General features: G+C 39.8%; 1 long non-coding RNA gene across 4 annotated transcripts; it reads left to right on the top strand.

The window, feature by feature from the left end:
• Positions 1-413: 413 nt before the first annotated feature.
• LOC129632501 (uncharacterized) lies at positions 414-24,383 on the top strand. 4 transcript variants are annotated; one of them, XR_008704562.1, is made up of 4 exons: positions 414-921; positions 1,356-1,575; positions 3,198-3,495; positions 24,212-24,383. It is a non-coding gene; the product is annotated as an uncharacterized LOC129632501 (long non-coding RNA). The 4 variants fall into 4 exon arrangements; XR_008704560.1 differs by lacking the exon at positions 24,212-24,383 and adding an exon at positions 6,286-7,166; XR_008704561.1 differs by lacking the exon at positions 24,212-24,383 and adding an exon at positions 6,282-7,166.

Genomic DNA, 24,383 nt, shown 5'->3' with positions numbered 1-24,383 from the left:
CTGATTTTGTAACTGTCATTTGTCTGGGGTTCATCTTTGGTTTCTCGTTTTTGGGTATTTGTTTTAATCTCACTTAATGCCACAACAAACCACTTGTGGAATCTTTGTTCCACACCAGGGGAGGGGGGAATTTGCTGTATGTCTCAGGAAACTCAAACAGGGTCTCTGTATCAACCTAGAGGGGTGGGATGGGGAGGGAGATGGGAGGGAGTTTCACAAGAGAGGTGATATATATGTATACCTATGGCTAATTCATGTTGAGGTTTAACAGAAAACAAAATTCAGTAAAGCAATTATCCTTCAATTAAAAAATAAAATAAAAAATACAGATCTATATCTATGTATAACTGAATCACTTTGATGAACAACTGAAACTAACACAACATTGTAAATCAACTATACTTTAATTAAAAAAAATTAAAAAGTTTAAAAAATTAAAAAAAAAAAAAAAGTAGGGGCAGATGGATGTAGTGATGTCATTCTCCGCTAGGCCCAGGCCTAAGCTACACCAGACAAGGGATGGAAGATCATGGCAAACGCAGCTGCTCTCTTGGTTCCCTGTGCGAGACTCTCGCCTCTTCTCCCTGCCCATAGGTGGCCTGTAGTGTGTGGAAGGCTGGGGTGCAGGCTCAGGTCAGACCCCGGATGTCTCACCCACTACCTCGCAGCGCGGGAAGGTCCTGGTCCTCCGTGCAGCACAAACTCTCGCGCGATCTCCTTGCTGTCTGGCGAGCGGGCCTCTCGCTCAGCTGGGCGGGAATAGCGGTGGGGACTTCCTGCTGCAGTGCTGTGCTCGGCAAAGCCCCTGGACGATGCTCCTGGAGAGCTCCAGGCAGTTCATTCAGGTGCCTGAGGCCCGGCGGTGGCATCGTCTCCTGTGCCCAGCGAACCTCTGGGGTCCCCACTGCAGAGGTGCTTCCGGTAAGCAGCTCTCCGTGGGTAGAGACGGTCAGGGAGGCACGCCTCTTGCCTCGTGGGACCCAAGGCCTCCTCCCCGCAGTTGTCCTCTCTGTGTACATGACGGGCATGCGTCTTGTGTTCCTGCTTCTCTCAGGTCCCGCGTAGGGGCCCTGGGAGTGATGGTGATGGACCGGGGGTTGCGAGGACCCCCCTCATGCTTTTCAGAGGTGCCTGAAAGCAGCACAGTTTGCCTTGTCCCTGACCGCCAGCACTGATGTTTTAAAAATTTTCTAAAAAAAAATCAGTTTTTTTTTGAAATAGAGTCAGACTTCTCTACTCTTGAATCTGGAATAATCTTATGACTTGTCTTGACCAACAGAATGGAGCAGAAGTGACCCTGTGTAATTTGGGGGCTGGGCCTTAAGATATCTGAAGTTTTTCTCTTTTCTACTCAGAACACTGCTTGAAAGCCAGCCACCATATGGATGAAGTTCTAGAAGGTTTGTGGAAAGGCTTGTGAGAACTCCGGCCCCAGTCACCAGTTGGGCTCCCAGCCAGCACCTCTACAGCCAGGGGAATGAGGCAATTTTGAACCTTTCAGGCAGCTCTGCACCCCAGCCAATACCATGGGAAGCAGAAGAACCTTCTAATCAGTCAACAGAATTGTGAGAAATGGTAAGTTGTTATTTTAAGACACTGAATTTTGAATTGGTTTTTACACCTCATAGATGACTGAAACACTCTGCCACTTCTTCAGTATTTCTTATCGTAACACACTGTTCATGTCTTACACAGAATTTAGCACTGTTCATTTCTTACACAGAATTTAGTTTGTTTACATCTTTAGTTTTCTCCCATGCTGCAAACTCTCAGGATCCATGTTTATTTTGCTTAATTCTGTATACGCCTACCTAGCAACCTAGCACAGTGACTGGCGGAGAGATGACCTTAACTAATCTTTGTTAAATGAATGAGCATCTTTTAGAAAGCAGCTTCAAACCTTACTCTAGTTTATAGACAGAATTAGGCATTGACTGCTTAACAGAAGGATTCTTTGTTAAAGCAGGGATTATTCAAGGTTCCCTTAAATATTGAACCTCCATAGTATACCTAAAATAGGATGCAGTGTGGAAAGCCCCAAATTGCTGAAATTTTTCTAGAAACAAGGACTAGACCTAAAGGCAATCATGTAGTACTCATAGCAGAAACAGAAGTTTCTACTCACAGGCCTTCCCTTCTTCCCTCTGCAGAGGAAACAATATTCTGAGGTTGTTGAGTGTCACTCCCAAGTATATTTTTATTTCTTAGTACATAGGCACACAAACATAAAAATATGGAATATACACTATATTTTGTATTACATACTTCCCAGCCATTTACTCATTCTTAGTTTTTGAAATTTGTTCACCTTAATACAGGTATATCTAATTCATTCATTTTGACTGTAAAGTATTCCATTTTATGACTAAAGATCAATCTCTTTGTTTATTTTCCTACTGATGGATTATCGTCAGTTCTTTCTTATATTTACAATGGTAAACCAGGCTGTGATGAACATCTTTGTACATGTCTTTGGGCATAGTAAGAGTTTATTGTGGCCCTTTTTCAGATGAAAAGATTGAAGCTCAAAGCATTCTCAGAAACTTGTCCAATGTCAGAAAGTTAATCAGGTTAGGGCTAGGCAGAATTCCAATTCAGCCCATGTTCTGTCCTTTGCTGCATTTAGCCTCCCTCAAAGGCTAAAAAGTCCTCAAAGTTTTTACTGCTTGGAGGGGGTTCTGAGAAAGGGACCTTCATGGGTGCCTCATTGGATTGGCCCGAGATTGACTTCTCAGTTTCCTGAAGTTGATCACTAAGTAAAGACGTGATAGGGAACCCAATGGTGTGGGACAGTACAGGACCAATGATCATAAGTCATGAGATCAAAGCCTAGCTTTACTACTTCTGGGCTGTAGAGCTTGGGCTTGTGACTTGACTTCTCTGATGAGATAAATGTGGGTTCTTATTTCTTAGCCTTAAAAAGAGGGGCTTAAAGAAAGTGATTGCATTTGCTGAAAATGGACTGGGCTTTGAGCTCTGGAATATGTGAGAGGTGGGTTGGTGAGTTAAGACAGAGGAAGATGAGCTTCTAGGGGTGTTGAAGTACTGAAAGGAGCCTGGGGATCTGAATGTCTCCAGAGCCACAAGGTGGTTTTGATTCCTTTGAACTTAGGGGTAAATGTTGCTTGGAGTGTGCCAGCTATCGAATGCGAACGTGGTGACTTTCACACTTGTTTTTCTCATATTATTTTCTTCAGCGTTCTTCAGTGTGATCCTGAAACCCATCTCTGCTCCTCTTATCTGACTGCAGGAATGGTTTAGTGAGTTGCTTTGGCGTCTTCATTTTTCTGATTGGAATAGACCTGACCATGGGAATCTTCATGTGTATCTGATACTCACAGCAGCACTAGAACATTAGACACCCAGAGCTAGAAGGATCTCAGAGACCCTGTGCACCATCTTCATTTGGCAGATGAACACCTAAGGAACAGAAAGAGGAAGAGACTCACCAAGGATCTCACAGCTACTGAATGGAATACAAAGAATCAGAAGCAGGTACTCCAAACCCTGCCAGTGTTCTGTTTTCTTTCTGGGATGAACTCCTTGCTCCTGCAGGAACTGTCCAACGTGGCCCTTCATACAGAGCTGACGCTTTGTGACTTTGCCTGGGGGGCAGTTCTTAAGTGTCTCCTTGGGCAGGTGGGGTCAGTTAGAGTCAGATTGTGTCCTGAGTGCCCCTCTGAGGTCTTGCCAAGGGAAAAAGAGGTTTCTTGTCTACAGTTTCTTCCATCCCATTGTCCAGTCCCACAGGTTGGTTAGCCATGGAAAGTTGTTTACATGAGTTGGGAATATCAAACCACTTAATTTGGCAAACCCTTTCACTCCTACCAGGATACCAACAGTTGGCAATGCCTACCTGGAAGACCATGTTGAAAAATTTTCAGAGGTTGAAGTAGGTCTGTGATCCATTTTGCTGTCTGCCATGAGCATGGGCATAGAGAATGGTAGTGTTACCAATGATACACAAATGGCATGTGTTTACATTCCTGCTTTCCTCCGTGTATGATGTCAGCACTGCCCTCCAGGGCTCTCCTAAGAGTCTTGGAGGTGCAAAAATGGGCATGTGAAACCTTGTGGTGGTTGTTGCAAGAGCCACCACTCACATAAGGAATGTTTTTATCAATTCCAGAGTGCATACTAAGCAGGCTCTGCAACCCTCCTGCCTTTTCCTCCCCCCAAGTAGAGCAGCTGACCCAGTTCCTGGCTACCCAGATCCTGACTAATTGTCATCCCTTGCAAGCAGACCTCTGCTGAACCTTAGAAGCAGAAAAATTCAGAAAGAAAAGCAAGATATAAAAGAGCTGTCAGAAAGAATCTACATAGAACCCTGAAGTTGTGCTTTCATAACTGAATAAATAACTCCTTGAGCAATAATTTGTTTGCAAGCTGTTAATTAGCAGCATAATTAATTTCTGCAGATTATAAATAACAGAGCACAAAGTGGCATTCCCAGTAGAGCCAATGAAAAATTACCTAAACCATTTTAAGAACCAAAAATAGTCCACAGTGTAACAGATTTAAATGGGCTCTAGAATCTGAATGGTGCCATTTTCTTTTTCCTTTGGGTTAAAAGGAAAGAAAGGAAAAAAGGAAAAAAAAAAAATCCCCAGAAAACTCAACAACTATGAGCTTGTATCTGATGTCAGAAATTTATTGGCAAAAAGCAGAGTTTCATTAATCACCCTGTTCTCTCTTATGCCTGGCATGTCAAGAAGAAAAAAAAAAAAAATCTCTGTTTATCTCTCCTTCAAACAAACAGCCGCATAAGTGGATTATTCCCAACAGAAAGATTTTCCCTATACTCTAATCTCAGAGCAATCATTCACTACTCTAAATGAGCAGTTACTTAAAATGTTAAGAAGGGATGGTAATTAGCTCAAGGAAAACCCTGCCAAGTATTTAATTTTCAGAAAATAAAATGAAGATAAGAAAGGCCTCTTACCTTTGCAACCTGAAGCCATTGTTTTCTATCTCATCTCTTGCTTCGAGTGCCTCCCTGTTTTAGGATCTGGACTCAGAGATGCTAACTGAGTGGTACCAAGTAATCTCTGGTTTCAGAAAATCCAGGATAAGAATATTCTTGAAACTTGAGGAGAAAGATTCTTAACTTTATTTATAACCTGGAATCTTTTCCAAAAAGATTTAGCTAGTTTGCTAAAAGACAAAAAAAGTGAAAAAATGAGTCTGTGAAAGACCAAGTTGGATAAATGCTGGAAGGAAATAGACCTAAGAGAAATGAAATAGGCATTCCAATTATGCTGCAGTTTGACACCACTTAACCCCGAGTTTCCCAGTAACCAGTGTAAGGAGAACAACATGGTGCTAAAGGGCTCATGTTATCTGAAAGGAAAACCAGAGAAGACAGGGAACATGGACTACAACCCTTAAGACCTGGGCTTTAGAACCAGAAGAACATGGGTTCAAATTGATCTCTTCATATACAAACTTTGTGATCTGGACAAGCTGTATAATCACCCTGTGTCCCAGGATTATTCTTTATTTTAAAAAAGTGTTTTTATTTTGAAATAATTTTACACCCATAAGAGGTTGTAAGAATAGTTCAAAATTCTTTTGCATTCTTCACCCAGCTTCTCCCAATATTATCTCAGATTCAAAAGGACATGATCAATACCAAGAAATTTGGTATTGATATCAATGGTGTCATGACATATCAATGTCATTGTAATTGATACAATACTGTGGACCAAACAACATGCCATATTCAGGTTTCACCATTCCCAGGTTTAGTTTTTTTAAAAGGTAAACACACCAACAACAATAATACTTAGGCATAGGATTTTTATAACAACTACAGAGCATGGCACATGTAACTCACTTAACATTTAATCAACCACATAATATGCATTCAATAAACGGTAGCTACTACCCTCCTCAGAAGAGACTAAGAAGAGGTGACAAGACTACACATGAGAGCTATACAAAAGGTCATTAAGATAATGACCATGACGGTGTGGTCACTCACCTAAAGCCATACATCCTGGAGTGTGAAGTCAAGTGGGGCTTAGGAAGCATTGCTGCAAACAAAGCTAGTGGAGGTGATAGGATTCCAGCTGAGCTATTTCCCATCCTAAAAGATGATGCTGTTAAAGTGCCGCACTCAACATGTCAGCAAATTTGGAAAACTCAACAGTGGCTGCAGAACTGGAAGAGGTCAGTTTTCATTCCAATCCCAAAGAAAGGCAATGCCAAAGAATGTTCAAACTACTGTACAATTGCACTCATTTCACATGCTAGCAAAGTAATGCTCAAAATTCTTCAAGCTAGGTTTCAACAGTACGTGAACCAAGAACTTACAGATGTTCAAGCTGAATTTAGAAAAGGCAGAGGAACCAGAGATCAAATTGCCAGGATCCACTGGATGGTAGAAAAAGCAATAGAATTCCAGGAAATCATCTACTTCTGCTTCATTGACTATGCTAAAAAGCCTTGACTGTGTGGAATACAACAAACTGTGGAAAATTCTTAGAGATGGGAATACAAGACCACCTTACCTGTCTCCTGAGAAGTCTTTCTGCAGGACAAGAAGCAACAGTTAGAACTGGATATGGAGCAATGGACTCGTTCAAAATTGGGAAAGGAGTACACCAAGGCTGTATATTGTCACCCTGCTTATTTACCTTATATGCAGAGCACATCATGCCAAATGCTGGGCTGGATGACTCACAAGCTGGAATCAAGACTGCTGGGAGAAATATCAACAACCTCAGATATGCACATGACAGCACTCTAATGGCAGAAAATGAAGAGGAACTAAAGAAACTCTTTTTTTTGTTTGTTTTTAATATTTTATTGAAGCATAGTTGATTTACAATGTTGTGTTAATTTCTGCTGTACAACACAGTGCTTCAGTTATACACACATACATTCTTTTCACATTCATTTCCATTATGGTTTATCATAGGGTCTTGAATATAATGCTATACAGTAGGACCTTGTTATTTATCCATTTTCTATATAATAGTTTGCATCTGCTAATCCCAAACTCTCAATCATTCCCTCCCCCCACTCCCTCTCACCCTTGGCAACCACCAAGTCTGTTCTCTATTTCTTTTTTTAAAAAATTAATTGATTAATTTTAATTGGAGGTTAAATACTTTACAATATTCTGGTGGTTTTTGCTGTACATTGACATGAATCAGCCACAGGTATGCATGTGTCTCCCATCCCTATACCCCCTGCCACCCCCCTCCCCATCCCATCCCTCTGGGTTGTCCCAGTGTTCCGGCTTTGAGTGCCCTGTTTCATGCATCAAACTTGGACGGGTCATCTATTTCACATATGGTAATACAGATGTTTCAATGCTATTCTCTCAAATTGCCCCACCCTCCCCATCTCCCACAGAGTCCAAAAGTCTGTTGTGTCTCTTTTGCTGTCTCGCATATAGGGTCATCATTACCATCTTTCTAAATTCCATATATATGTGTTAATATACTATATTGGTTTTTCTTTCTGCTTTACTTCATTCTGTATAATAGGCTCCAGTTTCACCCACTTCATTAGAACTGATTCAAATGCATTCTTTCTAATAGCTGAGTGATATTCCGTTGTGTATATGTACCACAACTTTCTTATCCATTCATCTGCCAGTGGACATCTAGCTTGCTTCCATGTCCTAGTGTTTGTAAACAGTGCTGTGATGAACACTGGGGTACATGTGTCTCTTTCAATTCTGGTTTCCTCGGTGTGTATGCTCAGCAGTGGGATTTCTGGGTCATATGGCAGTTCAATTTTCAGTTTTTTTAAGAAATCTCCACACTGTTCTCCATAGTGGCTGTACTAGTTTGCATTCCTACCAAGAGTGTAAGCGGGTTTCTTTTTCTCCACACCCTCTCCAGTATTTATTGTTTGTAGACTTTTTGATAGCAGCCATTCTGACTGGCGTGAGATGATACCTCATTGTGGTTTAGATTTGCATTTTTCTGATAATGACTGATGCTGAGCATCTTTTCATGTGTTTGTTAGTCATCTGTATGTCTTTGGTGAAGTGTCTGTTTAGTTCTTTGGCCCATTTTTTAATTGGGTCATTTATGTTTCTGATATTGAGCTGCTTGTGTATTTTTGAGATTAATTCTTTGTCAGTTGTTTCATCTGCTATTATTTTCTCCCATTCTGAAGGCTGTCTTTTCACCTTGCTTATAGTTTCCTTCGTTGTGCAAAAGTTTTTAAGTTTAATTAGGTCCCATTTTTTTAAAATTTTATTTTATTTAACTTTACAATATTGTATTGGTTTTGCCATGTATCAAAATGAATCCGCCACAGGTATACATGTGTTCCCCATCCTGAACCCTCCTCCCTCCTCCCTCCCCATACCATCCTTCTGGGTCGTCCCAGTGCACCAGCCCCAAGCATCCAGTATCGTGCATTGAACCTGGACTGGCGACTCGTTTCATATATGATATTATACATATTTCAATGCCATTCTCCCAAATCATCCCACCCTCTCCCTCTCCCACAGAGTCCAAAAGACTGTTCTATACATCAGTGTCTCTTTTGCTGTCTCATATACAGGGTTATTGTTACCATCTTTCTAAATTCCATATATATGTGTTAGTGTACTATATTGGTGTTTTTCTTTCTGGCTTACTTCACTCTGTATAATAGGCTCCAGTTTCATCCACCTCATTAGAACTGATTCAAATGTATTCTTTTTAATGGCTGAGTAATACTCCATTGTGTATATGTACCACAGCTTTCTTATCCATTCATCTGCTGATGGACATCTAGGTTGCTTCCATGTCCTGGCTAGGTCCCATTTTTAAATTTTTGTTTTTATTTCCATTACTCTGGGATGTGGGTCATAGAGGATTTTGCTGTGGTTTATGTCAGAGAGTGTTTTGCCTATGTTTTCCTCTAGGAGTTTTATAGTGTCTGGTCTTAAATTTAGATCTTTATTACATTTTGAGTTTATTTTTGTGTATGATGTTAGAAAATTTTCTAGTTTCATTCTTTTACAGGTGGTTGACCAGTTTTCCCAACACCACTTGTTAAAGAGATTGTCTTTTCTTCATTGTATATTTTTGCCTCCTTTTTCAAAGATAAGGTGTCCATAGGTGTGTGGATTTCTCTGGGCTTTCTGTTTTGTTCCATTGATCTGTATTTCTGTCTTTGTGCCAGTACCATACTGTCTTGATGACTGTAGCTTTGTAGTGTAGTCTGAAGTCAGGCATGTTGATTCCTCTAGTTGCGTTCTTCTTTCTCAAGATTGCTTTGGCTATTTGAGGTTTTTTGTATTTCCATACAAATTGTGAAATTGTTTTTTCTAGTTCTGTGAAAAATACCATTGGTAGCTGGATAGGGATTGTATTGAATCTGTAGATTGCTTTGGGTAGTATACTCATTTTCACTGTATTGATTCTTTGGATCCATGAACATGGTCTATTTCTCCATCTATTTGTGTCATCTTTGATTTCTTTAATCAGTGTTTTATAGTTTTCTATATATAGATCTTTTGTTTCTTTAGGTAGATATATTCCTAAGTATTTTATTCTTTTTGTCACAGTGGTAAATGGGATTGTTTCCTTAATTTCTCTTTCTCTTTTCTCATTGTTAGTGTATAGAAATGCAAGGGATTTCTGTGTATTAATTTTATATCCTGCAACTTTACTATATCCATTGATTAGCTCTAGTAATTTTCTGGTGGTGTCTTTAGGGTTTTCTGTGTAGAGGATCATGTCATCTGCAAACAGAGTTCTACTTCTTTTACAATCTGGATTCCTTTTATTTCTTTTTCTTCTCTGAGTGCTGTGGCTAAAACTTCCATAACTATGTTGAATAGTAGTGGTGAGAATGGGAACCCTTGTCTTGTTCCTGACTTTAGGGGAAATACTTTCAATTTTTCATATTGAAGATAATGTTTGCTGTGGGTTTATCATATATGGCTTTTATTTTGTTGAGGTATGTTCCTCCTATGCCTGCTTTCTGGAGAGATTTTATCAGAATGGGTGTTGAATTTTGTCAAAGGCTTTCTCTGCATCTGTTGAGATAATCGTATGGTTTTTATCTTTCAATTTGTTAATGTGGTGTATCACATTGATTGATTTGTGAATATTGAAGAATCTTGCATCCCTAGGATAAAGCACACTTGGTCATGATGTATGATCTTTTTAATATGTTGTTGGGTTCTGTTTGCTAGAATTTTGTTGAGGATTTTTGCATCTATGTTCATCAGTGATATTGGCCTGTAGTTTTCTTTTTTTGTGACATCTTTGTCTGGTTTTGGTATTAGGGTGATGGTGGCCTCATAAAATGAGTTTGGGAGTTTACCTTCCTCTTCAGTTCTCTGGAAGAGTTTGAGTAGAGCCTCTTGATGAATGTGAAAGAGAAGAGTCAAAAAGCTGGTTTAAAACTCAACATTCAAAAAACTAAGATCATGGCATTTGGTTCCATCACTTCATGTCAAATAGATCGGGAAAAAGTGCAAACAGTGACAGATTTTATTTTTTTTGGACTTCGGAATTACTGTGGATGGTGACTGCAGCCACGAAATTAAAAGAAGTTTGCTCCTTGAAAGAAAAGCTATAATAAACCTAGACAGTGTATTAAAATGCAGACTTCAATACTTTGGCCACCTGATGTTAAGAGCCAACTCATTGGAAAAGACCCTGATGCTGGGAAAGACCGAATGTAGGAGGAGAAGGGGTCCACAGAGAATGAGATGGTTGAATGGTATCACTGACATAATGGACATGAGTTTGAGCAAACTCTGGAAGACAGTGAAGAACAGGGAAGCCTGCAAAGAGTCAGACATGACTGAGAGACTGAACAACAACAATCTTCTTCCTCATTAATATATAAATTAATGAGAAGAAGATCATTAGCCATAGCACCTACATGATGTTTCCTAGACAGGAATTGTGACTAATATTTTGTTATCAGCCCAGACTTCCAGTGGGAAGAGATATATTTGGTCAGGTATGACAAGGCTGAGACTGGAAAGAGGGTCCATTTAAGAATGAGGAAATGCAGACTGGCACATTTAATCTGAGTTCTGGTGATAAAACACAAAGAATCGAAGCATCTTCATTTCTGTTTCAGGCACTGGTTTATTTTCTGCTTCCCCAGCCACCCAGAAAGTAAGAGCTCCTTTCTCATCCCTCTGATATAAAAAGAACAAAATGCCTAATTATAGATAGTGCTTTTCTAAGATCTCAGCCAGTGCTGCAGAGGAACTGGGTATGAGTTTGCAGTTTTATTGTTGCTGCTTGTATGTGTTTGAACATTTCTGCAGATGCTTGTGCTATTCTATTCAATTCCATTTGACACAGCTAAGCTGTTATTATATATGTGCATTTAATGGTGCTTGCTGGGCACTAAAGGAAGCACAGGATGAAAAAGAGATGACTTTTACCCCCAAGGAGCTTATAATCTAGTGAGTATGTGACAAGGATATATACTCTAATATTATTTCCCACTGAGTTTGTATATTACCCGTTATTTTATTCAACTCTTGAGTAATGCTGTCTCAGACACAGTAAATTGATTATGAATGGAATATCTGCTCTAGAAGGTATTGCCCTGAAGCTTCTAATATTATTGGAAGAATAAAGAAAAAATATTGATTCACCTAGTAAATATTTATTGTGTATATACTATGTGCTCAGTAATTTTCTGTGTGTTGGTTGATCAGCAGTGAACACAATAAGTAAAATTCCTATTCTAATGGATTATCTCTTACAGTAGGGGAGGAATATGGAAAATTGTGTAAACGAATGAAGAAAACCGATGAAGAATAACTGGTGGGAGTAGGATGCAACTGGAAAACAGTGAGACGTGTTCTGCAGAGGCAGTATTTGATCTGACACTTGTAAAATGGGGAGGATCAAATTATGTGACGTTGCAGGGGAAATAGGAAAACATGGTTTAGGAAAACCAGTCAGTGCAAAGACTCAAATGCAATCCTATGTGATAGGACACAGTGTGATGAAAAAAATCTTAGTACAGTATAGATGTTCTTTCAGTGTTGACTGAAAGAAGTGCCAGAGTGCATGGTTCAGAAGGTCAGAGACAAAGGACGGTTTTTAGGTGGTGAGACTGAGCTTCCCAGAAGGAGGCATTTAACTTGACTCTGAAGATGAAACCTTCTGGATAGATGGGGAAGGGTTGGCCTTTCCCTGGGAAAAGGAATGAACAAAAGTGCTCTGTAGGGTGGTCTCATTTAGGAGAATGTGAGAATGGGTTGAAAGAGTGGAGAGGATGACTGTGGGGACTGCAGAAATAGTAATCGTCTATTAATGAGACAGGCTGGGACCTGGAACCCTTTGCTGTGGCATTGCAGTGCTTTCACCTGGACAGATGTCTCCTTGAGCAAAAAAATACAAAGAAACTATAAGGGACTAAAGATAACTGTGTGCATGCGCAATTGGGGCAAATTCTCAATAAAAGATACAAAAAGACTAAAAAACACAGAGACCACTTCTGAAGAGTTGGAAGCTAAAGCAGGGGTACTGTGCATGCTCCCTGCACACAGCATCACAAAGAGGTGGGCAGAACACTGGGGCCACCCCTTTGACCTTGCCCTTGGATGCATCCCTACCCTCACCCCATATAAGGAACCAGCTCACCTGGACTCCAGGAGCAAGCAACAAGGAAGCCTGTTACTTGTTTTCCCTGCTCCCTGGTGCAGCAGGGGCCCAAATAAAGCCTTGCCTGAATTTCTTGTCTGGCCTCTAATTAATATCTATTGATTGAGGAAGACCAAGAACCCTGGCTGGTATCATTATTATTATTACACTATTGGGCTTGATACTAAAATATTTAATAACATTAAATATCAAAGGTTTATTGTGTGCTAAGGATTGTGATAAGTATTTTGCCTCCTATTCAAAGTGTTAGTCACTCAGTCGTGTCCGACTCTTTGCGACCCCATGGACTGTAGCCCACCAGGCTCCTCTGTCCATGGGATTCTCCAGGCAAGAATACTGGAGTGGCTTGCCATTTGCTTCTCCAGAGAATCCTCCCGACCTAGGGATCGAACCCAGGTCTCCTGTATTGCAGATGGATTCTTTACTATCTGAGCTACCAGGGAAGCCCTTCTATTAGTTCATTATTATTCACCTTCAGTTTTACAGTGGAAGGAACTGAGGCTCAGAAAAGTAGCTTGCCCAGGGTCACATAATTGAGTGGCAGGGTCAGGACATGAACTGGTATCTGTCAGACTGCAAAGTTCATGTTGCATTATATGAAAATATAGTTCTTGAACATGTGCTGTTGAATTTGTTTCCCCAGGTCTTTTTCTCTGAGATCCCAGAGGAGTTTGGCAAATGCTGACTAAATTTTATGAAACAGTGAAATCATACAGTGTCTAATAGTTAGATAAATGTAACATCATCCTCAGTGACGAGGATGTCATCGCCTATGTCTTTGCCATAATCTTGCCCAGTGTCAGCAGTGGTGACGGTGGTAGCATGTGTTTTGGGGAGGGACGGAGTTTTTCATTTTCTTATTTGGCTCTTTTTGTGATAAAGGGTAGCACTTGGCTGTGGTGAGAAGGCACAGTACTTCCTCCTGATACAGCATGTGGTCCTGGAGTAGGAATTTTTCTGTGCCAAGCAAACTGGTTCTTGTACATATTAAGTACATGGCTGAGATCGTCACCTGATAAGGCACGGCAGCTGCCTTTAAGAGTGCCACGCTTTCTGGGCATAGGTCCAAAGTCATCATGCTAAAGTGAAAATGTCGGATTAGAGCCTAGGGGTGATGATAGCAAGGTCGTGCCTTTCATCACACTGCACCCATGACCTAGTTAGCGTCACTCAGTCCATTGCCACAGTAGGAGCAATCATCTTAGCACTGTGTCTTGTATGTCTGTGCTGTTGTCCATATAGGACACTAATCAAGAGAACAGCTGATACCGCACACTTACAGGACCTGAGGTCTGTCCTAAGATGATATGTGCAAAGCAGCAAGCACAGTGCCTCAGTTACATGGCAGGAACACACTGAGTAAATTGAATTTCTTTTCCTTTTCTGATTTTTTCCCAGCCTCATTCTCCCTTTCCAGTGCTCATGTATGGATGTGAAAGTTGGACTATAAAGAAAGCTGAGTGCCAAAGAATTGATGCTTTTGAACTGTAGTGTTGGAGAAGACTCTTGAGAGTCCCTTGGACTGCAAGGAGATTCAACCAGTCCATCCTAAAGGGGGTCAGTCCTGGGTGTTTGTTGGAAGGACTAATGTTGAAGCTGAAACTCCAATACTTTGGCCACCTGATGCAAAGAGCTGACTCATTTGAAAAGACCCTGATGCTGGGAAAGATTGAGGGCAGGAGGAGAAGGGGACGACAGAGGATGAGATGGTTGGATGGCATCACTGACTCGATGGACATGGGTTTGGGTAGACTCCGGGAGTTGGTGATGGACAGAGGGGCCTGCTGTGCTGCAGTTCATGGGGTCGCAAAGAGTTGGACACGACTGAGCGACTGAACTGAACTGAACTTTCTCCCTTGCTCTGATACTTGCTCATTTTGTGCTGCTGGATAACTCATTTCCCCCTCTCAACTTCTCCTTTATCATCTAAAGGTTGGTCAGGGATGTCAGGTTGTGTTAGTCTCATGTTCCAACATGCATCCATGTTTAAGGAGCACTGAATGAAGAATTGTGGAGCTGTGTTCAGGCTCAAAATAAAAGGGTCTTGGATTGATTGGTGATGTCTGCCAAGTATATGAACGTGCTGTATACTGACTTGGTTGGTTTCTATGTTTCTGTCATATTTAGTCTTCTCTGATTATGTTTCAACAGCTTATCATATGTGCAGGAAACCAGTCTAAGCTGCCCTCTTGGGGTGGACCAGTAGGGTCACCTTTATACTTAACAGTAGCACGTTGTTATGGCAACTTGAACAATTCAAGAACAATTCAAGGCTTGGCAGCTGTGAGGAGTGGCCCAGGGTCTCACTGCAAACCATTCTCTCCTGTGACTTTTGGTCTTCTTGCCAGCTCTGTGGACCACAAAGGCACTCTACCTTTTAGGTCTGCTTGGAAGAACAAATGAACGAAGATCTGGGCCTCTGCATGGTATGGGTGATGAGACACCCCCGCTGTAGTTAAAAGTGGTGAACAGCATGGGAGGTGCAGAAAAGGCGGATTAAGGGTGACCTTTATCAAGCTCTGATTCACTCCCACCTTTGACTCTAAGCCTGAGCAGCACAGCCATGCCTTGACTCATATTATTTAAAGCTCCAGCCTCTTCTTTCCTCTTCATCATTTTCAGTTCATACTTTCCATTACTTTTTCCTATTTGGGATGAACAAAACTTGCTCTTCACCACCAGACTTTTTAGGGGTTCTGAATTCTTCTCAGGTATGCTATGGGGATCTCTGAGCAGGTATGCTATGGGGATCTCTGGATCTTTGAGCAAATCAACCATCTTTCTCATTGTTCTCATTGCCATATTTCATTGTGAATTTTTATCTCATTGCCATATTTCATTGTGAGGGTGAAAGTTTGGAATCATAAAGACCTTCTTAGTATATTAGATCTATTAACTAGTTATTTGTTATATGTATATTTGTCTCATACATATATATCATATATATATTGCATATATGTTTTGCAGATTTTCCTAAAAGAGTAATTATCTTGTGATTTTATATATTGTATCCTGTGCATCATCAAATTGATAATAAAAAGACCAACAACTCAGAGTTCTTTAGAGAAGAGAGAATCCAAATGGACAAGAAGCATATGAAAAGATGCTTAACCTCACTGCTAGTCAGCAATATTTCTAATTAAAGATATAAGGCAAACATTTCAAGTGCATTATCACCTCATGCTGGTCATGTGCCAAGGAAAAGGAGGCACTCACACATTGCTGATGGAGATGGAAACTGTTGCAGCCTGTTGGAAGGCAGTCTGGCAATATCCCTTCCCTGCAATACCATTCCTGGGAATCTGCTGCTAAAAAAAAAAAAAGAGAAGACCAGTATATTATATTGTCTTTATTCTAGCATAGTTTGTAGTGGGGTGGGGAAAAAAAGAAAAATAAAATGAAACAAGCTATCAAATAACAAAGGGATGGCTGAGTGAAATGTGGCTTATTCATCCACAGTATATGAATTGTAATCAATAAAAATAGTGGCTTAACCCCCCTCCTACCTTCCTCCCCATCCCATCCCTCAGGGTTGTTCAGGATGGGGGACACATGTACACCCATGGCTGATTCAGGTCAACGTATGACAAAAACCACTACAATATTGTGAAGTAATTAGCCTCCAATTAAAATACATAAATTAATTAAAAAAATAATAGCTTAAATCTGTATCATTTAACTTGGATGAATTTTCATAATGTATTGTTAAGTGAGGAAAGTTATATGCAAAGTCAGGTGTACAGTATGACACCATTTTTATAATAATGAGAAACAACAATAACTATAATTCTAAATACATATATTAATGCATATATGTATTTGATCAAGAAGGAATGTATGGAATAAATACACTAGGCCTATAACAGTTGCTGGGAGGTGGGGCAGAGGATTAAAAAGTAAGGAGAAAAGAAACAGGGTAAGGGGAACAAAATTAAATTGCAGAATAAAAAGAAAAATATTTATAATAAAATAGTATATATTGGGTTGGCCAAAAATTTGTTCAAGTTTTTCCATAAGATGATCTCATTTATGAAAAACTGTGTTTGTTCTTTCTTATGATATATATATATATCATACAAATGTTAATGGAGACTGTCTCTGAATGATGAGGTTTCAGATGGGGTTTGTATTTTCTTTGTACTGTTTGATTTTTTTTTTCATGGTAGTCAAATAATGTCATCAGAACTGATCTCTCATTCTCTATATCTGAATTCTGTGTTTTGTTGGTTTTATTGTGTTTCTTTTCAAGTGATAACTAATATAGCAAGAAATAACAGAATATATTATTACCTCAGGGAGCCCAGTGCAAGAACATCTTGTTTGTAATAGTTCCAACAAAAAGTTCATACTCTGGTCCTACTTTGCATCACAATCTACTTCTGAAACAACCACTGTTGCCAGGGCCAATGTTGATTGACCAGTTTGGGGTTACATGCCCAAGTACCCTGAACAGACAGTGGGAGAAGGATGTTTGCTAAAGGAAACCCCATGTGCTCTCATCAGAATATGAGTAAATTACAGGGAGTTATTACCAAAATACATCCATTTTAAGTGGAGGGGAGGGAGGATCTAACACTGCCTTGAACAACAGTGTCAAATGCTATGGTGAGGAAAATAAATAACTATTAGAGATTATAGCAAGACCACCTAGAATTTGCCTAAGTGCATAGGAGAAGAAGTAAGCTTTTCCAGAGACAGAGACAATTAAGCTAAACTCTTCTATTTGAATGTTTATCTTTCTCCATATATTAATCAGAGATTTAGTTGTGCATACCAGATCTATGCTGATATATGATACAAAGTAGTTCATTTAAAGTCTGGGGGAGTTGGGGAATCAAGCTTGGATGCTACATACTGGGAAAAATGGTCTACCCTGCCAAGCTAGAACCATACTTCTGCCACTGGCCTAAGTCCACGCTCATGAAACTAGGGAATGATCATGAGAAACATGGACATAAATATCACAGAAGAAAGAAACACTTGCATTATGTGTGCCAGAAGAGTCATGTGGTCTCAGCCTCGTGATATTTGCTTCATCCTTTTAATCTCAAACAGATAGGTCTACTTGATGAGGGGAAGCTATTTGCAGAACCATAGCTGCAAGAGAGTCTGGGAAATGCTGTCTTTGGCTTTGTGACTTCTACTGTGAAAAAGAAATACAAAGAGTTTAGAATAGTAGTGGGTGAGCCATTCTGCATTTTCTATCATACTCTTGTCCATTGTATATTCAGCAGCATACCTACTCTTTCTATTCCACTGAAACTTCCAGAAAATAAGAATATCAATAACATGCTCTTGCTTAATATAATGAAACCTACCTCTCAAACAAGCAAAGCAGCTCATCCTCATATCCAAAAGATAAGATCCAAATTCTTATCAGTCATTGGATCCATCTCTTGAGTGATGTTACCTTATTTTTCTGGTCATAATCTATTTTTCTGGTCATAATCTTGATACTTGCAAGCTATATTTTAATTTGTAAAGGTAATTACTGTGAACACTCATCATATGAAATGATAGGGAAAATAAAATTAGTTAATATAAATATCTAGATATTAGAACGAAGATAAGTATGGGTAACATCTTCAGTCTTTGATTCTGCAGTGTGTCATGAGCTCATAGTTAGAATTAAAATTTTTTTTCCTCTGCATCCCAGTTCATATTACCTTGGAGTTTATCTACTGGGCCATTCATTTCTAGGGGTACAAGCCTTGGTATTACTAAGTTGCTGTTTCTGTCATCTCTCATTAAGTTTTATCACTGAAAATGGTAGTAATAGGAAACTTTGGGTCCCTCTCTTAAATTCTCTTTCTCCTTCAGAGTAAGGCTTGATCATCTTAGCCAGCACTTTCTTTTGAGGAACATAGTGTGGCCAACAGGGACTCTGAACTTCATATTCAATGGAACATACGTGTCCTTTATGGAAGAAGATATTTCTGCCTGAATTATCAAGACTGCTATGTCAGGGCTGTGGAAATAAAAAAGAGATACCTTTTTAGGGGTTACTAGTTGTGGTGAAAGGAGCCATTCACCTTCCTGTTTGTGTTTCTGTCTCTCGTCTCTTCAGTCTGTGAGAGAAATGGCACCACAATATTGGTCTCTTGTTTGTTCAACGCACATGTTACATGCTATAGGACAGTTATCTGGTCTCTCAAGATATTATCTCCAACAGCTGATAATTCAGTAGATCACTCTATCATTCCGTAAGACCAGCTCCAGTGGATAGTGGGGTACATGGAAAGACAAGTAAACCCTCATGAACATTAGATACTGCCTTACTGCTTTTGTGGTAAAATAAAGAGACAGTGTTGTGTATGATACCATGATCATAAACAAAGCATTTAGTGATTCTGTGCCTGGTGGGACTGTGGGAGACATGGTGAACAAGGACTGCAAATCCATAGAGAGAATAAATGTCCATTCCAGTAAGAGCACATTTTTGTTCCTTCATAAAGGAAAAGTTCCAATGTAATCAGTTGCTACCAGGTAGCAGTCTGGTCCTCAGAAAATGATGCAGTATTTAAAACCCTGGTGCACTGATTGATGGTGATAGCCAGAATTAGTTTTGTTATTAAGCCTGTGCGTTTCTTCTGTCTTTGCCTCCGTGACCACTTTGTCCATGAACCCATTCATTAGTGTCTGGAAAAAGGTTGACAGACATCCACGGGGATATGATTTGCAGCATTATTTTTGAGAACTTATACAGTGGGATTCTTTTCTGAACACTCACATGGAACAAAAGTACTCTCATATTCTGAGCCCATTTAGAATCACCCAACCTTCATTAAAACCTTGTTACCAATCAGGGAATCTTTATTCTTTCCAAATGCCTAGACCTTGCATCATGAGACAAAGTCCTTAAAATCCTACCTACCGGAAAACTCTCCCATTCTCCATTGACGTTTAAGGTCATTCTTGAGTGGGTCTGAAATGGCACAGCTATCCATTTCTCACTGCCATCATCAATCAGGCCTGATTTTCCTCCTCAGCCATCTGATCATAAGGACTCCTTGTGAGTCCTGGGACTGCAGTGTGGCAGGAATAATTATGCTGAGAGTGAAAATAACTTACACCTTAAATATCTGCTCAAGCCCAATTCTGTATATATCACATCTCCTTGATGATGGACCACTGCAGGGCCTCTCTGACTTTATGGTTTGGAAAATCAGACAACATCCACTTCATGATAGCAAGCTCTGTTTTTATGACTTCATGGCATTTAGGTGCTTGAGAAAGCTGTTTTCTTCAAAGGAGAAAAGAGTATGGCTTTGCTACCAACTCTAAAGGCTGCAACTCTGATTCTCCTAACATTTGTTGCCTTCGAGCCTTTAACAGTACCTGGACCATTCGCAAATCAAACATCACTGGATCTGAGGAATCATAAAGGCCACCTGACTGAGCTGGGCCAGCTGGAGAGTCTTCTTTTGCTCTGACGTTCCCTCTAAATTGGCAGCCTTATGGGTTACTTAATAGTTACTTTTGATATTTTCTGCTAATGGGGATAGAGAAAAATGCATTAGACAGATCAATATCTGCACACTAGGTGCCAGAGGCTGTATTGATTTACTCCACTGAGAAGACTACATCTGGAATAGTAGCTGCAGTTGAAGTCAACACCTAATTAAGCTTAGAATAAGCCATTGTAATTCTCTTAAGATCCATCCATCTTCTGCTGAGATTAAATAGACAAACTAAATGAGATTGTGATAGGGTTGATCTTCCAAGACTTGGTTGGTGGCACTAATCTCTGTATTCCTATAGGGATTAGGATTGTTTATGGTTTACTATTGTTGTACAGAGGTAAGGAGCTTCCCTTCAAACCTTTTCCCATAAACCTCTCACTCAAACAGTGTTCTGAGAATATCTATTCCTACTGTGAACTTAGGAACTAGTGAAATAATCAACATGGGTTCATGTATCCATTGAACCCACGGTTATGTGGCTTAGGCCTAAATTCTACTATCAACCCCACTCTAACCCTTGGTCCATAATTGCATTGTGAGGTCCCAGATTAGTGATAATTCAGAAGAGTTCAGTCCAATGGTGCTTCAAAGTTCTATGCATCTCCCCTTTCCCACTGCACAGTTATCAATAAAACGTAAATCAACTATGTGTTAGTCGCTTAGTTGTGTCTGACTCTTTGTGACCCCATGGACTGTAGCCTGCCAGGCTTCTCTGTCCATGGGATTCTTCAGGCAAGAATATTGGAATGGGTTGTCATTTCCTGCTCCAGTTACAATATTAGGTTATGTTATATTATAAAGAGAGAATAAGTGTATTGGGAAAAATGTACATCAAATATTGGAAAGAGAAAATACTTCCTCGAGTGCTTTATTCTATTTTGGGTTGTTTGAACATAGAGATTTTCTGAAGGCAGAGATAAGAATAATATACAAATGGAATGACAATGTAAATATATAAAGTGTTAAAAATAACTAAATTGAAACATAATTTGATTTAAATCTAATCTTATAATGGGAAAGTCCACTATAAAAAATAAAGAACTCCTAAGTTGTATCTACATGCAAATATGACTACATTAGAATACAAAAATCTAAAAATTGACAGAATAAAAGTTAAAACCCAAATAGGAGATTAAGATGAATTATGTGTAATAGACAAAAAGTTACATGTACTCAAATAGAAGGTTTTTTTATATTAAAATTATGCTTATTCATTTTCTAAAAAATTAGGAAAGGTCATGAAAATAACTAAAGAGACAAAAATGATCAATAAATACATAACAATATTCAACCATAACTAGGATTATAAAAATGCTAATTATAAGTCATTACTATAAATTCAGTCTCTTTGTATTATATAATTGCTATAATAGCAACCATATAAAAATTAGAAAATATGTATTTTAATGATAACATCTGAGGTTTGTTTAATGATTACATCTAAATCAGCTATACTTCAATTAAAAAAAAAATCCTTCAAAAATGACCCCTAACAGAAACCCCTCTGGGTCATCCTTCCAGCCACGCTGATCACCCTTCTGATCAGCCTTCCAGCCATGCTGCCTGTTACAGTAATCATGCTGACTTTGCCTCTGGTGGTTGTGCCACCCCATCAACCCCACTGAAATCAGAGGGTGCTTTTCAATGACAGTGTCTTGAATCTTCACTTCTAGCATGGAGTAGAAGCCACTACAGCCCTTTTCAAAGATTCTGCTGCTTCTGTTGTCAGTGTATTTCTCACTGCTTTGGTAAGGGAGTGTTCTTGAATGCTCTCAAAGGTGGGTGAGTGGAATGGAATATAATGAATTTGCTCCAACATCCTTTCTCCCTGCATCTTTGTCATCTTCCTTCTACATTATATCATGAATATTGACTTTATTTACAGTATAACACCACAGAGTCAAAATTCCTGTCCATCATCTGGAACCACTCCCAGCTGCTTGAATGAGCTCATTGATATTAGAATCTCTGGTAGATAAACCCACATCATTAAATTCAGTCATATTCAGAGTTATGTTGCTGCTGCTGCTGCTGCTGCTAAGTCGCTTCAGTCATGTCCGACTCTGTGCGACCCCATAGATGGCAACCCACCAGGCTCCGCCGTCCTTGGGATTCTCCAGGCAAGAACACTGGAGTGGGTTGCCATTTCCCTGTCCAATGCATGAAAGTGAAAAGTGAAGTCACTCAGTCGTGTCCGACTCTTCGCGACCCCATGGACTGCAGCCCACCAGGCTCCTCCATCCATGGGATCTTCCAGGCAAGAGTACTGGAGTGGGGTGCCATTGCCTTCTCCGAGAGTTATGTTGCTCCCTCTTTAATCTCACATATGGTTCCTGGGCCGTGTTGACATAGTTTAGCAAAATCTTGGCATTCTTTTAGTGTGTCCCTTCTTTTCTGGTTTTACTCCAAAATGGACAGCCCAGGGCAGATTGAGATCTGACTCTGGTTTTAAGCCTGAAGCCCCTGAGAGGTAGTATATTGAGTCAAAGAAATAGTTGGATTTCTGTGATAGTAACTCTCTTCAATGAAGCTTTTATTGGTTTTAGGAAGCAGGGCTCGCTTCATCAGACAGCTAAAGATGGGCTGCTTCTGTTGGTGATGGGAGGTCACATTTGGAAAGTTAGAGGTCTTCAGAAGCCTTCAAATCCTCTCCACTCTCATCATTCTTATTCTAAACATCCTTTTCTTTCCAAATCATTTTCTAATTCGTACATAAGAAATCCAATGAGGCTGTTTAATCAATCTGTGCTGAATGTTGAGCAACCCACAGGATTAGGCTTGACATCTTATTTTTGTAGCCACCTCCTTTTAGGTTATTCATGGAAACTGTGATTCTCTAATTATGCCTTAAATAGGGAATGAAATCTTTAAATTTTATTTTTTAGACTTGCCAGTACAGTTAGAATTAGCCAACCATTTTGGTAATCTGTTGCTACATAATAAACCACTCTAAAGCTTAGTGGCTTACAACAGTAACCAGTTACTGCCTCTCACAGTTTTGTGGATTGAGTGGATTTAGTGGTGACTGCTGGGACAACAATCTGAGGGTCACCGTGGACTGGAATATTCAAGACAGGTGACAAAAAAAAAGGCTGGTAGTAGATTCTGGATGTTGGTTGAAGATTTAGGTGGGGTTGTCAGCTAAGGACACCTTGGTTCTGCTCTCTCAAGCCTTTCTTCCTGGTTGCTTGTGCTTCCCCACAGCATGGTGACTGGCTTCCAAAAGAGAATGTTCTAAGAGGGAAAGGCATTTACTGCAGACCTAAGGCCCCACCTCCGTAGTTATACAGGACTAATTTTGTATATTGTATTCATTGAAATCAAGAGACAATTGCAGTTTGGGGGAAGGAGGGAACAGATGGATAAGTCACAGAATTTGTAACCATCCTTAATCTACTGTATTAATCCACTCTATTTTTTCATTCTTTGTGCCTTGTAATGGTCTCTAGCATCACCCACTTAGCCCTCCAAAACCTTACAAGAGTTCCATTTTCTAATGCTAACTGAATCTGCATTGATTTCAGACTCAACCAGGCCCTAATCAATCTCATATTTCCCATTTCCTTGAAGATTGATTGCCTATAATCATCTGCTGTATTACTTAGCTTCTTTAATTGCAGACAAAATAATGCACTCTAACTAGTTTAAGTAGGAAAGGATTTATGATAGGTCATTAAGTCACTTACAAGAATTTCTAGGAGAGCTAGTGGAAGAAAATTAAATGCTACACAGCCTGGAGCAGAGAAGCCAAGAGAAAATCCAGTCACATGTAGCATACTTTCAGTGAAAACCTTGATGCTTCTAACACTTGACACTCAGAATAGAGCTAGAACCACAACTTCTGCAGAAAAACTTCAAGTGAGCTTGTAGGAGGGCTTTACCACTGTGGCCTCATGGATCTCACTTCTGCTTTCCAATTAAGTACATGTGGAACTCTAGCTGCAAGATATTTCTGTCTTGGGAAATAGCTTTGTTTTCCCATCTCCAGGCAGATTTCACAGCTTTGATTTTCATTGATATTTTAGACTAGATATTTTGTTGGGGGATGGGGATCATCTTACATGTTGTAAGATATTTGGCAACATCCCTGGCCTCTGTCCACTAGATGCTGATAGCACTGGCCTGTATCTCTCCTCTCTTCTCCAGGTTGTGACAACCGGAAATGCTTCCAGTCATTGCCACATATCCCCTGGGGGAAAAATTGCCTCCTGTTGTCTGAAGTGCTCCTCCAGAGTAATAAAGCATGGTGGACTGGAGTGGGAATAGGACTAAATAAACTGCCATACTCCACAAAATAGATTAACAGGAGGTTGTTGTT

This window comes from Bubalus kerabau, chromosome 17 (assembly GCF_029407905.1).
Source record: "Bubalus kerabau isolate K-KA32 ecotype Philippines breed swamp buffalo chromosome 17, PCC_UOA_SB_1v2, whole genome shotgun sequence".
Lineage (NCBI taxonomy): Eukaryota > Metazoa > Chordata > Mammalia > Artiodactyla > Bovidae > Bubalus > Bubalus kerabau.
This window is presented reverse-complemented; position numbering and strand designations above follow the sequence as displayed.